The sequence below is a fragment of the Brienomyrus brachyistius genome, chromosome 9, assembly GCF_023856365.1.
Source record: "Brienomyrus brachyistius isolate T26 chromosome 9, BBRACH_0.4, whole genome shotgun sequence".
NCBI classification, from domain to species: domain Eukaryota; kingdom Metazoa; phylum Chordata; class Actinopteri; order Osteoglossiformes; family Mormyridae; genus Brienomyrus; species Brienomyrus brachyistius.
Window position 1 is genome coordinate 19112735 of NC_064541.1, and position 16748 is coordinate 19129482.

At 41.6% G+C, this 16748-nt stretch overlaps 1 long non-coding RNA gene across 1 annotated transcript; it reads right to left on the reverse strand.

The window, feature by feature from the left end:
- Positions 1-3994: 3994 nt before the first annotated feature.
- LOC125749492 (uncharacterized) lies at positions 3995-16517 on the reverse strand. Its single transcript, XR_007399928.1, has 3 exons — positions 15732-16517; positions 12496-12570; positions 3995-5493 (listed from the first exon to the last, which is right to left on the reverse strand). It is a non-coding gene; the product is annotated as an uncharacterized LOC125749492 (long non-coding RNA).
- Positions 16518-16748: the final 231 nt, after the last annotated feature.

Genomic DNA, 16748 nt, shown 5'->3' on the forward strand with positions numbered 1-16748 from the left:
ATGAGTATTTCAGGAACTGCTGATCTACAGGGATTTTCACACACAACCATCTCTAGGGTTTACAGAGAATGGGCTGAAAAAGAAAAAAATAAAACACTAGTGGAGGGTCTCTGGGTGAAAATGCTTGTTGATGGCAGAGGTCAGAGAAGAACGGCCAGGCCGGTTCATGCTGATAGAAAGACAAAAGTAACTGAAATAACCACTCGCTACAGCCAAGGTATGCAGAAGAGCATCTCTGAACACACAACATGACAAACCCTAAAGCAGATGGGCTACAGCAGCAGAAGACCACAGCGGATGCCACTCCTGTCAGCTAAGAACAGGACACTGAGGCTTGAGTGGCCACAGGCTCATCTAAACTGGACAAAAGAAGATTGGAAAAATGTTGTCTGGTCAGACGAGTCTCAATTTCTGCTGCAGCATGCAGGTGACAGGGTCAGAATTTGGCATAAGTAACATGAAAGCATGGATCCATCCTGCCTTGTATCAACAATTCAGGCTGCTGGTGGTGCAATGGTGTGGGGGGTATTTTCTTGGCACATTTTGGGCCCCTTAATACCAACTGAGCATCGTTTTAATGCCACAGCCTTCCTGGGTATTATCACTGACCATCTCCATCCCACTATGGCCACAGTGTCCCCAGCTTCTAATGGCTACTTCCAGCAGGATAACGCACCATGCCACACAGCTCACATCATGCGAATCGCATCATGAAGGTGCAGCTCACAAATCTGAACCAGAGTCTGAGGAATGCTCCAAGCACCTAATCCATTGTATGCCACAAAGAATTAAGGCAGTTCTAAGGGCAAAAAAGGGTTTGATGCAGCACTGGAAACGTGTATCTAATAAATGGCCAAATGTGTGTATATATAAAGCTGGTGTGTATCTATGAAAGGTAACCATAACATCTCCATAACCTCTCAGAAAGGCACACTCATCTTTATATAGATGCATTAATTACATGCATTTTATTTTTTTTTTTTACACCGAGCTCATTAACAGCATGACAGGAAGTTTTCAGTATGGTACTGGGTACGACAGTGGGTAGCGCTGTTACCTCAAGCTGCCGCTTGGCTTGCAGGCATGGAGTCTGCATGTTCTCCATATCGCACATGATTCCTCTGGGCGCGCCGATGTCCTCCTGCTACCCGCAGATATACAGTCAGGCTAATAGCTGTCTATATACTGCCTGCAGTGTGTGTGTCTTGTGACGCACTGGCACGTTCCACTGGCATGTCTTGTGACGCACTGGCACGTTCCACTGGCATGTCTTGTGACGCACTGGCACGTTCCAGCGATCCCCCCCTTACCAACCCCTGGATAAGCAGCTAAAAGATGATTAAATAGTTTCAGATATAATTTTCACTTCTTCATTTCTTCATTCATTTCTTAGGCAAAATTGCCATTATAACCTATAATATTTACGTTGTGCGGTTATACTATATAAAAGCAGGAGGAAGCCTATACTGCTGGGGCAATTCACTGGGTTACTCCCTTGGGAGTACTCCATATAGCTGGGGCAAATCACTGGATATCTCCCTTGGGAGTATTCCATATAGCTGGGGCAATTCACTGGGTTACTCCCTTGGGAGTACTCCAAACAGCTGGAGAAGATCAACAGGTTACTCCCTTTGGGAATACTCCATACAGCTGGGGAAATTCACTGGATATCTCCCTTGGGAGTACTCCATATAGCTGGGGCAATTCACTGGATATCTCCCTTGGGAGTATTCCATATAGCTGGGGCAATTCACTGGGTTACTCCCTTGGGAGTACTCCATACAGCTGGGGCAAATCACTGGGTTATTCCCTTGGGAAAACACCATACTGGGGTGCCTAATCTGGCAAACCTTTACATTTCCCTTTCAGGAAATCTGCTTATGGTAAACATGAAATACGTAATTACAGGGGGAAAAGGGGCATAGTATTGTAGCACAAATAAATGTACCCGAAAAATCGAGGATGTATTAACGCGGTATTTCCAAATCACCACACCATTATTGATGGATGTTTAGGTCATTACATTTAGGCTTGATTGACAGCTTGTAGATGATGAGTGAATGGAAAAAGTGTTACGGCGACAGCAGAAGGAGATTGATTTGGTTTGATGGGTGTTTTTCTGTATGTTTCCAATTATTCATTGTATGTTCATTACTGAGAAAATTACACCAATCATTCCTTTAAAGCCTGACAAATGTAGTGATGATAGATTATGTATGTTACCTAAATTGTGCTAAAATGCAGTGTTACTGTCTGCAGCCACTTTAACAGCATTCAGTTTTGAATAAAATTAGTTAAAGCAGGATGTTTTTATTTGACATGCTACTTTAAATATGCCAAAGTACACTTCAATTTCAGTTACAAATCAGTATTTATCATTGTGAGGACATGAGTGACTCAAAATGGACTTTAAAATCTTGATATAAATCACTATGCAAATAATAAAAGAAAAAACAGAAATAAAAAAAAATGCCGTTTCCTTAATGAAAAAGAAGCGCATATTGCATAATTCAAGAGAAACACTAATGAAAGAAAACGCTTAGCAGAAAAGCACCATGGAACCTCCCGGAAAAGTGAACGAATGTCATTGCAACTACACCACATTCTGTGCTGCCTTTTCACATCAATGTGCAGTAGTTTAAAAGCCCGGCCACAATGTTCACATAAAACAAAGAGTCCGTGTCATTTTATGGACACCTGAGCCGGGTTTGCAGTTATTACGTGTGAAGCCAGCTGATATCTAATGGTCTTTATTAGGCGGTGAACTAGGCGGGTCCTCCGCTTGCCGAAATAACCAAGTCTACGATGAAGGAGCGCTCTGTGCTCACACAGATGAAGAGACACACGGTTTGGTCTAATCCTAAACAGGGTGACTGAGATCTGTGCCAGTCAACCCATTATGTGACATAAGCGGCAGGCTGGGCCGCCATCTTCTGAGCGGTTCTCCCCCCTCCCTTGCCGACCCCCCCCCCCCCCCCCCCCCCAGAAGCGATGCCTGCCTTGGGCTCCTCATGCTCTTCATCTTTCACTGTCTGATAACTCTACCCTTCCCTTCAATAAACTCCAAGTCAAAGTATAGCAGTAGAGTTAAACGCAAGTTCTCCCATAATCTAGTAACCAAAAATCACTGAGTTTAAAAGTTCTACCTACTAAAAATTGTGTTTCGGAATAGTGAAAAAAAATATATATTGGCTTTCGGGTGTGATTGTGAAATCGCATTACACTTATCAGCATGAAAACCATGAAAGTATGAAGCATGAAACAGTTTTCTACGGTCGTAGAAGGAACTTAAACATGGATGGTATATTGAGCGCAATCGCAGCAATCTGGAGGGATCTGGCTGCCTCAGACAGGCGAGAACCCAGACTAATCTCATAACTGTCAGACTCTCCCTGTGGTGATTACATTCCATTCCTCAACATCACTGCTTGCTTTCAGAATGTAACTCCGCACGACGCATCCTCCCAAAATACATCGGAGCAGATTTTACTGCCTACGACTGACCAAAGACAATAGATAGATATTTTTTGAAAAATGCCGTTTACATTCCTGCTTGTCCTTACAAATGTGCATTAAATAAATGCTTTTGTCTAAAAGCGAGTCACGAGTTATGAGCAAAGACTGCAGTAAGTACATTACCAGAGGTCATAAACACTCCAACAGGTATAAGAAGCAGAATAAATTTAGTGCAGTCTTGCTCCAAAGAGTGTAAAATGTGGGTAATCAAACAATAAGGTCGCTTAACCAACACCACTGTAAAATACAAACCATCTCATAAAATAACAGGAATCCAAGCAATCTGTATAGGTAAACACACTAAGACTGTATATAAGATCATAAAATATTTATAGAAAGCATGCATTTAGATGGGGCGGCATGGTGGTGCAGTGGTTAGCATGGTGGTGCAGTGGTTAGCATGGTGGTGCAGTGGTTAGCACTGTCGCCTCACACCTCTGGGACCCGGGTTGGAGTCTCCGCCTGGGTTACATGTGTGGAGTTTGCATGTTCTCCTCATGTCGTCGTGGGGTTTCCTCCAGTTTCCCCCTACAGTCCAAAAACATGCTGAGGCTAATTGGAGTTGCTAAATTGCCCATAGGAGTGCATGTGAGAGTGAATGGTGCGTGAGTGTGCCCTGCGATGGGCTGGCCCCCCATCCTGGGTTGTTCCCTGCCTCGTGCCCATTGCTTCTGAGATAGGCTCCGGACCCACCGCGACCCAGTAGGATAAGCGGTTTGGAAAATGGATGGATAGATGGATGTATTTACATATAAACCAAGGCAGACTCAATTAGTTCAATAGTAAGGCATAACCTTTACAAATTGGCTGAGGAGTGAAGAGTGAGATGGATTTCAAAGTTCTGATTGAAGGAAGGGGACGGTGTCACTGCTAAGGACCAGGATAGAACTAAAAGCAGTAGAAAGGCTCCACCCTCTGCTAGTGCAGGCGATTTCTGGAAATAAATGCACAAAAGCACAGGAGGTAGAAAGCACATCCGCGGGCACAAAGAAATGTGCGGCGTTAACAGAAAAAGGACGAGTGTGCGTGTTTCTTCAGCTGTCCGGTCTGAACATGCTCCTCTGTATTTCAGTATCAGAGTATGTGGAAGATCAGCATGACACGCAGGTTTAATGGGCCCTGTTGTCCCTCTGCTACGGGGGGGGGGGCATTCCCCATGTAGAGTGATTTTTTTCACTGGCAAACAATTCCAAGTGATCCGGTAAAGCAATAATGCTGTTTTTCTTTTTTCAGATAATTCATTTCAATTCCCAATCGCGTCTACAAAATCGCTGTTTTGAACACAAATGTCACAGTGTGGCGTGTGGGCTTTGTTGTCCCCCACCTGCACTGTGGTTGGCGGGGGATTGCACAGCACACAAAAAGCACGTACTGTTTTAAAACCCTCAGGAAGGAAGCAGAATTCCATTCCCAACCATCGCTGCTCCATATCCAGCTATTAACGTGAATAAAACCTTTTCGGAAAGGAAAGCTAATGATAAATGGGATGGGCTTTTGCCAATAACACTGCTTTTCATTTTAACATGGTTTGAAAAAGCATGCAGCTATTCAGACGAATATTTGATTTAATAGCCTTGACTATATTTAATAAGTATGACAGCTGCTTTTCAGGTTTTTAGACAAATTTGTTTTAAATGGAACTGAGGATATATATCGTGCTGAGTGGTACCGTATATAAGCAAAATTTTCAGTTTCATTCATCTCTCAATTTAAGGTTATGTGCCTGTGTAAGACATACATTGTTTTGCAAACTGCAGCCTGGTTTTTCTCTGCTTCTCATTAATGAAGGGCTTCTTCCTTACTTTATGGTCCTGCTTCTAGGAGCCTGATACGAACTACACCAGCAGTGCACTTCACACCACTTAATGGTTCCCATTCTCTTTGAAGGTCACTCGAGGTCATTGCCAGTGTCTCCTGCTTCACCTTGTTCTTGTGTCCCGCCGTTTTAGAAGACAGCCTGCCTCTCAGCGTAGCCTCCTGCCAGCAGAAACAGAATTAAGCTACAATTGTAAAATTCAGATTTAAGAAGCAAATAAATATATTGCAGTCCCTTCATTTTTTCCCAGCTGTAGGTCATATACATCCAACTACTGCAAATGTGCACATGACGCTTAATTTATTCATTTGATAGCATTACATCATCTCCCCATATGCCGCCATCTCTGCACTTCAGAGAGATCTGTGCCTTGACAGTTTAAAGGGAAACAATATATTATTGCACATTTGTAGTCTTACATTTTAGCAGATGATTTTTATCCTACTTAAAGTAGAGGGAAGGTTACTATGTATGTGTGCCCCCTAGGATGTGAACCCACAACCTTTGTATTGTTAGCACAGCTCTCTATTTCTTGAGTTGTTCTTGTCATATTATTTAGAAAGTGACTACCACACCCCTCTTCTCATAATAATAGGTTAATATGCATTGTGTTTCTCACACTGGAATTCATGGTCTCTCCGTGCACTGCTATACACCATTCCAGACCATAAACGGGTTTCGGGAAGCATGTACCAGTCAAAAGTCTGGACACACCTACCCATAGAAAGGTTTCTTTGTACTATTCCATACATTTTACAATAATTACAACCAAAATGATGAAATAACATATATGGAATTATGCACTGACCAAAAAAGTATTAAACAAAAAATATATTTTTTTCTTGTTGGAGGGGCAGCAGTGGGGTTGGGATTGAGAAGGTTGCTGGTTCAAATCCCATGGTCGGCAGAGGGGTCCTGCCTTGGGGCTCTTGGGTACGGCTTTTAACCGTAATCGCCCCAGGGTCTGCCTGACCCTACTGTTTCCTCTAACCCAGTTCCATGTGGTGGTCTCCTGGGAGGCTTTTCCAGCTCCTGAAGGAGGTCCCTCATATGCTGAGCTCTCATTGGCCACTTTTCCTTCGCTCTGTGGTTAAACTCCTCCAAACCAATTCTACTGTGTTTAGTTCAGGTCATGTGATGCGACATCCCATCACTCCTATGTAGGCAGCTTGACATGTCCAAAGTTTTGCTGCAGTTACCTTCCTGCACCAGCTCCCTGCAGGTCTGTCCTCTGATGTGTTTCTCAAACAAAATTCTCAGGGATCACTATGGGTCTTATAAAATGCTGCAATTTGCTACGTGGAATCATATTTTTTTATAGCTAATTCTCCATCCATCCATCCATCCATCTTCCAAACCGCTTATCCTACTGGGTCGCGGGGGGTCTGGAGCCTATCCCGGAAGCAATGGGCACAAGGCAGGGAACAACCCAGGATGGGGGGCCAGCCCATCGCAGGGCACACTCACACACCATTCACTCACACACCATTCACTCACACATGCACACCTACGGGCAATTTAGCAACTCCAATTAGCCTCAGCATGTTTTTGGACTGTGGGGGGAAACCGGAGTACCCGGAGGAAACCCCACGACGACATGAGGAGAACATGCAAACTCCACACACATGTGACCCAGGCGGAGACTCGAACCCGGGTCCCAGAGGTGTGAGGCAACAGTGCTAACCACTGCACCACCATGCCGCCCCCTAGCTAATTCTCCTAAACCAAATATTAAAATGAAACGTATGGTATATTATCATAGGATTTACTTCATTCAATTAATTCAACTTTCGATTTTTACCATAATCATAATCAACATTTCAACTAAAACTGTATATCACCTCGAAGCCACACAAGTCAATAATAACCAATATAACAAACAGGACACTCAGTTACACAACACAGCAGAAGAAGGTGATCTCCAGTTGTGTACCGCATAGGTCTTGTGAGCATCAAGAAGATCATGAAGATGCAGGTACAAGATTGAGACCAACTACCAAACACTGGGCAACCCAGGCCTGCAAAATGTCTTTTCAGTCGGAAAATAAAAGTCTTCAATAAAGTAAGAGAAAAAAAAAACGTTTTGATGGGGTCAGGAACACGGAGTGGAGACGCTGTACTTTGAGAGCTGATGCCTTGTCAGCTCAGCTCTGAGATCTCCACGAAGAATTATTGCAGTGCCGTGGATCAGTGAGTCACATAACAAAGCAGTTTGAGCTGCTATCTTGATCTACAGTAACACTCTGAACTCCCTGTAGTCCTTCTGTGTTTATTTCCAGTACCTTTGGAGGGTACATATATTCAAAGGACATGCCGTAGACCGATGTAGATCAATGGTATGCTCTTTGCAATTCTACTGTATATGTCTATGTGAGTATGATTGACTCTTTTCTAGCGTGCTTTCTGGAATTTAATGGCCTCTGCGATTGAAGCATTGATTTGGCAGCCATTAAACAGCGTATCTCTATACCATCCTCAATGTTATATTGTGACGATGCTTTGCGATGTTTGTTGATAACATGTTTTTTGAGAATCATCATCCTACACTAATGGGTTCTACCGCTGGATTACGCTAGAAATTTCTGGAAGCAGTGTCTTCTCAGATGATGCCCAAGGTCTGTGATAATGCATCATTAACTGTGACTGATATTTCAAAATGCGTATGCTGCCAGAGTAAGTGTTTTGTGTTTTTCTGTCATACTAAGACCATAAATCCCCAAACCTAATGGTTTTATTAATGAAGGAAGGCACTAGCTAGGCTTCTACAGGGCAGATTAGATTGTCAATCTCAATTAAACCTCCTTCTCATTTATCATATGGCCAAAGATATGGAAGCATTATTCCACCCATCACCAGGATGAACTCTGGCTTATTTATGATCTACCTCTTTATTTGCTAATGCTTCTCTTAAAAACACTGGCAACAGATTTACATTTTCTGAACTGGATGTGTTTTCCACTCTTTTGTTAACACCAGATTTTACTGCGTACTTAATTTCCCTCAAAGCAGTTTACATCTGCTTTCCTTTAAGTAAATCAACTATGCCTTTGTTTACAAGATTATGTGACAAGGTAAAAGCAGACAATTATGATACAAACGCTGCCTGTATATTTAACAACCACAGCCTCGTGAAAACCAGTACTGATGTCAGAAAGGACTATAAACCGAACTCAGCAGCCCTCAGTGGTAATGTAAAATCTTTGAATACCATGGTTTCCATTATGCTGCAACTGGGTAACTCATTAGCTGTACTACTAGGATACCAACTCACATATTTTATGTTTAGAGTAATGTTTTAATAAGGAGTTCATGTGTGTAAAATCATAAAGCACCGATAAAACAACCTCCAATTATCTGATGATGTGAAATGAAACTTTTCAGAGGGATTAAATAATGAGCTCACACTTTAGTAGAAAAATTATATTAATGATAGAAGACAATGTGGGGATTAATTCACGATGCCAACCTGACTTCTGCGATATGTTTGTGAAACAGCCCCCCGACTCGTTGGGAAATCCATGACAGGGATCATTTTCGTCACGATTCATTTCTGTCCAGGCTGCTTCACTTTCATTATAATTTCCACATCAGTAGAACATCCTGGACTCAACAGGCAATTAAAAGCAACCAGTTTTGTGGCAGAAAAAATAAATTCTGTCTGGCGAGTTAAAACCGAAGTATATAAGACGACATGCCAGCCTTTGAAGACAAAGTGGGACTTTACAGGTTCACAGACGTCATAAGATAATAGAGAACTTCTGAGACGACACACAGACTGGTTTAAAAACTCTCAAGGCCCAGATTATTGTTGCTTCATCTTTTTTCGGGCTATAGAATAATGCAACATTTGATGTAACGGGCATAGATGAAAGATTAAGGTATTGCTGAAAATTTGCAACAAAACGAATGTTTTCAGGTCATTGCCTTCAATCCAATGCGTTGAGGCAAAACGATCTTCCTGTGACCTGCGAGGCATCAAATGCATGTTTAAGACGTGCAACGTGGGGGCCAGAAGAAGAGGAACTATGGCGGTAATTAACACCATTAGCAATGGTGAGCTTAACCTCCTGCAGACTGGAGAGCTGACATTTACAAGAATAGTTCAATTACAGCTCTTCAAATATGTTTGAATAAAATTAACAAAATGGGGGGTTTCGAGTTGGGTGATCCATGTTCTTTTCTTTTCTTGTCTTTTAAATTTGAAGCAGTTCGTTAGCAGCTTGACACATTTCGTTAGCAAATGACCGTGGTATTCAGTTATGTTTTGACAGGTTTTTGCAGTAACATGTACATGTTTGTGTCTATTGTGAAGTGTAGCCATTTTTACTCTCTGTATTGATCCAGAACTTTCATATTTTTTATAACACATCACTCCATTCCCTGCGTGCTGTGCTACAGAAAAACTTTTAATCGTTTGCATAATTTAATCACAGGTCAAACAGGCCCTCAATCAGCTACCTTTACTGACAACTCAGACAGATGATATTTATTACAGGTATAGGAAATTATCGGCTGAGAAAACCAGCTTACATTACAAACAGTGAACATACACCTTTGACTTTTAAATACAGTAGGTTCTCCATGTCAGCATCCACAGATGCAACCGACTGTGGATAGAAAATATCCAGGGGAAAAGAATTCCGGAAAGTTCCAAAATGCAAAACCTGAATTCGCCACAGGCCGAGGTTGTTTGAGCTTTGCTCGTCTTGTGTCTCAGTTCCTTTGCTAGTCAGGTTGTAAGTAATCTATGAAAATCTTACACTGTTGCTGTTATCTACTATGTACTTAGGCATTCGATGGATGCACCTGTACTGAACATGTAGAGACTCTTCTTATGTGCAAATGCAACACCATTTTATACAAGGGATTCGAGCATTGGCTGATTCTGTTATCCACAAGGGCTCCTAGAAGCAATCCTCTGGGTCCAGTGGTCAATAGGATTTGCCAGCGGCTGGAGGGGTATCTCCCGTGCTGCCCCTATACAGTGCTGGGTCCCCTGAATCTATCAGGGTATTCATACCCCACCCTTTACCCATAATCCATTGCATTTCACTATGCCCCTTCCATTACTCAGTTTAAAAACATCCATAAAGCACTTTAACATACCCAATCAATTCTGGTTTCAAACCAAAAGCGCAACACACCACCCAATCAAGTCCTCACACAGCTTAAAACCACTTCACTCCTACTGTACAAGGAAATACACACACAGTAGAGTGGCTTTCAATTAATAAGGCTGCACATGCATACATATTTACAATTTGCATCGATCAAAGTCGCAGCAATATGAATTTATTACAAATATAAGGTTCAATTTACCGTCGTTCATATTAGAGTACAGCGTGGTTGAATTATCTGGATTGTTAATGAGCGGTTTGCCACTGCCTGCTAGAGAGCCTGATTTCTGCTACGGCTTTGCTGCCATGGAGATGCCAGGTGACAAGCTGGGACTCGGGTAGCGGGTCCTTCGATTACCAGCCAATGGCATGACAGACGTTGCCGCTCCTCTGCGAGTTACACGGTTGGATGAAAGCTATTATTAATGGCCGACATCACGGGGGCTGCGGATGGGCAGGAAGCCTCGTTTATGGATGAAGATACCGGCTACGTACATAAAGGATAATGAGAAAGGCTGAGATGCAGAGGGGGTTGCCGGCAGGGAGTGCTCTTAGGACCATGTTTAAACCAGCAGAAGAAACAGTCATGGACATCCGGACCGACCACAGACTGACAACCGTTGGATTTACATTAAACATGTTTTTACCAGTTTTCCCGTATTCAGCTCTGTAACATTTCTTTTATGTAATGTTTTTATGCCAGTTTATATTTAGGAGTAAAATTTGTTGGTTACATCATGGCATTTCATCATATTTAAAGGACAGACAATCAGCCTGTTTAGTAAAGAGGGACATTTACTAAGTAAGCATGTCTTTGTAGAGCTACATTTTGTATATACAGTTTTGATTTATCATGGGGGGGTGGTGATGAAGTCTTTAGAGAGCATGAACTCCATGCACAGGGTGGAGGTGTGATCAGACCTCTTAGTCCTGTAGACGTGAGGCTACTGTACCACCCGTATGGTCCGTACCACCCTTGTGGTCTGCTCCACCCTTGTGGTCTGTTTATAAGAGACCTGTTAAATGTACCTCCATATTTCAAATACCATCAACAGGGGTTGAACTTGACCAGGATAAACTGTTAGAAGATGAATACATTTCATGAAAATATAAATTGCTCAAATATTGCTTGACCTGCCTTGACGACAAGATATCTGCCAGCAATGTCATTTGCAGTTTCATGAGTTTATTCTGTGGCCTGCAGCTGGATTGCACTGCTTGCAGATATCCGCCAGTGAAGGGTCAGACAAGCATGTAGGATGCAGTGGTGTGCAGAGCGGGAGCTGGAGCGCGATACAGGAGCATGCAGGCATCAAGCAGTTCTCAAGCTGCATGCAACAGCCCAGGATAATAGAATGGGTGTTTGAGCTCGTTCTAAACTTAATCCAAGGACCCAGTTTTGCAGGCAAGGTCGGGGGCCAGTTTTGCGAAACAGGATTTCTTGGTTAGCTGGATAACTTGTCCTATTTAAGGTAGTCTGGGCTAAATGTAAGTGGATGAACATAATGTCTATTTAGCCCAGACTACCTTAAATCTGACAAGTTATCCAGCAAAGAAATAAATCCTGCTTTGTGAAACAGGCCCCAGATCTTTTCTTTACCAAATGAAACATGTCACATTTTATAATTTATCCTGCTTTTTTACCAAGTTTACGAAAAGTGGAGCAAGTCAAAATCTGACGACGTTGTCATGGCCAGCAGCAACTTCTGAGGATGTTGTTTTGGCTTTATAATTCCCAGGCTCCACTGAGTGTATTATAGCTTGAATAACTCATGCATTTACTGTGAAAGGTGTTCAGTGTGGTGCAAAATTGTAGCTGTAGTTCACATCTTTGACAAGGGGGAATGTGGAAATACTTCATAGCGCATTGGTTAATTTACCTGTCTTCAATTAGGTACTCTTCATGTTATATTAAAAAAAAAAAACATTTATTTGCCTCTAGCAGGATAGGATACAGAGTAGATACAAACTTTTATTTTTCACTTCCTGTTTTTGGGGAGAGTTCTTACGATATGTGTCAAGTTGAAGCATTCATGGAATATTTACCTGGAACAGGAAAAGCAGCGGATCCTTTCTAAGATCTTTTCCTTCTATCTCGCCTCAACCTCAGGCAACGTGACGCTGCGGGAGGAAAATGGCCTCTCAGCTCAACCTCTCAATAAACGAAAGACTCAGAAGAAACAGAAAAGGAGAGACATAAAAGACGAGGGACGAGAGTTAAGGCACAGGTGAGTCTTTGAGGCGTTTACTCTACTCTGTTATTCCACCGTTCACGTCTGTCTGACATTCCAGCAGGAGATAAGAACCAGCAAGACACCACATGGAATTTCTGCCAGGTGTAAGAGGGACTGATTATTACATGTATATACAGCATCTTCTCTCTTTTTTACAGCAAATCCTTATTTAAAAAAAAAAAACAATAAACTCTATCAATTGCATTATTTTTAAAACAAAGCTCAAACTTTTCGGTCCAAATGGTGAGGAACCAGACGTAATGAACAGTTTGGGGAATTATTTGATACATCCAGTTATGCTCAGAATAGAAAACAGCAAATTCCTTCAATTTGTTTTACTGAAAAAAAAAAAAACAATTTCATCCAGACATGATGGATACATATTGATGCTGCCGTCTTGAACAGATAATATTGAGCCAATCTGACTAACAATTAATCTCTTCTGACATCCTATATAGTAAAACGGATACTTGCACAGCCCCGGCTTTGTGACAGGTGTTAAATCAGGCTGTCAGAAGCGCACTGTATACTGTAATTCAACCAGACGTCGGGGCCTCCAGGCTCAGTTTGGAATTACACTGCTAATTCCACAGCATCCAAAATGAATCACGATTTACACCAAACTAAATCATAATTTAAACAAAGAACACTGATAAGAGAATTATTTTTATACTAATTTACATTATAATAACATTAAACACAGTGGCAGTTTCATCCAGCTTCGCAAACACTTTCTTGTAGTCATCTGAGGATTAATCACTCTTCTTTCATGCATTTTGAATATTATTTTGGTCATCTGTACCTAATATTTTCTTTTAATTTCCACCATTGGTTGTTTTTTTGTAAAAAAAAAACAAAAAAAAACACCTGTTGGATTCTCTGTATAATGTATCATTTGTTTTTATATGAGAAATTCTAGATTCTCAGATATGGGAAACGTCCTCCATGGAAACATTTAAGTTCATTCATTCAGCTCAACCAAACAAACTACAGCTTATTATGAATGGAACTCAAAAAATATACATGCTTCCATGCATGCAAAGTAATGGACAGGAGCGTGAACCAGCGACATGGCTACTTTGTTAAAAACGAACATTGAGAGTAATATTTAATAATGTGTATAATCGTAATGAGCCTGTACGTTTCATTTTATAGCATCATGTGAGCACAGAACATATTCATCTGGAGAAACGGGATGAAGGAGGATGACGGAATACTCATTTGTGGATCACTGTGCATGTGCTCGAGTTGACATTTTTTAAAATAAAATTTTAATAAATAAAAGTGTCAAACATTATGACTATTTCATACTGTTTCTATAATACACATATTTGATGGAAAAAAAACTATTTTAATACGCAATTAAAGCCAGCGATTCGCTTAAAATCCCCAAGGATTGGAATTTCGGTACTCAGACTCTAACTAAATTACATAAGGGTGCAGTGCCACCTACTGGCTACTAAAAAATGATCAGTGTAAATTAATTCAATGTAAATTACTTACACAATAAGAAAACGCATCAAACTGAAATAAAATAAATATTAAGAGAGATATGATTACATCACCTAGCGATTTATTTTCTATTTTATTCCACAAACAACTGATGGCACTGGATTCCTTGAATTGGCCTATACTAATCTAGGTCTATCGCCGATCTTTTATTACTTTTGGTCGTTTTACTAGATCAGTATATAATGCAGTGAGTGCTCAGATATCTAATTAAACTTACATATGAATTACTGAAATGTAGGACGAACATGCAAGATGCAAACTTACAAAATCAGTAGGCCGACAACAGAATTTGACAGATTCCTACTAAGTGCTGCTGTCTGCCTAACATCCAGCGAATGAATCACATTATGAATTTGCGTGTTAAAACGTCTTATACATTTCTGTAGTTGTACGTTATGCTGTTAATAGTGTTCAACACTACACACCCATAGCTGAGGTCCAAGCTCATGTTCACATTGTGCGGCCCGAACTGAATTCTTAGACCATCCCAGTTACAGGGTTGCCAAATCTCACGCTTTCAGACTCTGACGCTCATGCGAGAAATCTTTATTTTTGCATGATTAACGTAAAATGAACTGCATCAAACTCGTTAGGGGTAGTTTGCAAACCCTACCGACTATTTATAAATGAGTGTGCGTGTATTCAGACTTGTCTCAAACTTGAAATCTCACGCCAACCTGCTGACTGAAGCTGGCAACCCCGCAGTGACTTAATTAATGCGAGCCATACATTTATAAATGCATGACATTAAAAGAGTGAGAAGTATTTAGTCGTAATGCAGGAAATACACTAAATACACGTTATTTTAATTGAGTTCCCAAGGAAACCGGTACCCGGTAGTCCTAAATAATTCAAAGTAACCTGACAATACTGATTTCGTAAGTGGTGCAGAGCAATATAGATTAGCGGAAAACATGGCGTAATTTATTCATTACGTGGAATATTTTTAGATTATACCTACAAAAGAGAAAAAATATTTAATTTGTATTTATTTATCATTTGCAAACAACTCTTTGTGTCCTACTATTCACTGGAAAATCAAATGTCAGTTACATTTTGGAGAGAAACCGGAAAAATACATTTAACTTTAAGCTATGATGACGACAAAAACTGGTAATATACTAATTAAAAATACGATGAAACATGAAACTCTAATGTACAGACACGGTGTCGTCTGTCCACGTGGGTGGAGAGAATCCCTTCAGTTGTAGGTTTAAGGCATGAGCTTAATTTTGGACTTTTGATGGCTTCCAACGCCAATGTTCAGCCTGGTTATGGTTAAGAACTCCCAAAAAAAACTTGTTTTTGAGCGACTATCCAAACACGACTCCTCGAACGCACTGGATAAGCAGGAACTTCAGACAGTATCAAGTTTCGACACCCCATTTAATTTTAAAGGAGAAGCTGTAGAGACAACCTACCCACAGCCACTGTCCCTGCAAGACCGGCACAACAGGGATACACATAATCACGCAGTCCTCACGCACACGTTCACCAGGACGGACCGTCCTGAGCCGGGGCCGAAACAAAACTTACAAGATCCGGTGTAGTGACCGTACAGTAGTAATCTGCCAGATAAACTGTGTCCTGTCAGCAGGGAATTATTATAAGCAGGCACTGCTGTACCAGGGGTGTCTGATTTCATACCCCACCCTGGCATCGGATAGCAGATTCAGGGAAGATACGCATCACTAACACTGCTTAGTATGGATTCATATTCCCTTTGGCTCAATTATGGCCTACTTGTATGCATAGGTATCACTCATATGCATGCCATCATTTTGACAATATTTAATTCCTTTTAATTATCTGTACGACAGGTAACAGTCATGTAGTTTTGTATGAAAATGTAAGAGGAATCTAACTCACGAAAGATCACAGCACCTCCAATCCTGATGAAAGGAGGAGGATCCTGACTCTGACAATGGGACAGTACAGCCAGGCGAATGATATATTCAAGGCAACCTGTGAGCTTGGCGACCAAGGCGACATCACGTCGAAGAGGTCAGTCATCGGCGAGCCCTTCACTTCTCGGCTACTCGTGCGAACGTCCAGTAGGCCGGGAGATGTCCCGCATGAGCACGCCACAGCAATGCCCCGTGGCAAAGTCCTCCTGAGATGGAGTCATCAGTCACTCGTACATGAGCAGATACCCCAGAGTTTCAGGGCCCAGCTAGTGAAGATGAACTGGAAGCAGGAGCTTCGTTGAAGGTGAAGTTGGATATTTTGCCAGAAAAGAAAAAAGAATCTGTGAATAATATTCATGCCGAGACTGAGCAGAGTCGACAGACAGCATGTGAGGAGCCACCAACAACATGGGCAGGAAACCTGTGAAAGCTGCACTGGCGTCAGGCTCAAGGGAAAATATATCAGTAAGTCTTCTGCTGTTTCAAGGCCTGGATGCCCTTTGTGCCAGCAGTCTGCCAAAAGGCCTACAATTACACAACTACAACATCTGATATGTATGTGGTGCAGCTATGAAAGGCTGCATAAACACCAACCGTGTCTCAGAACTGAAAATACGTACCGCAGTAAATACAAATAAAAGCAAGC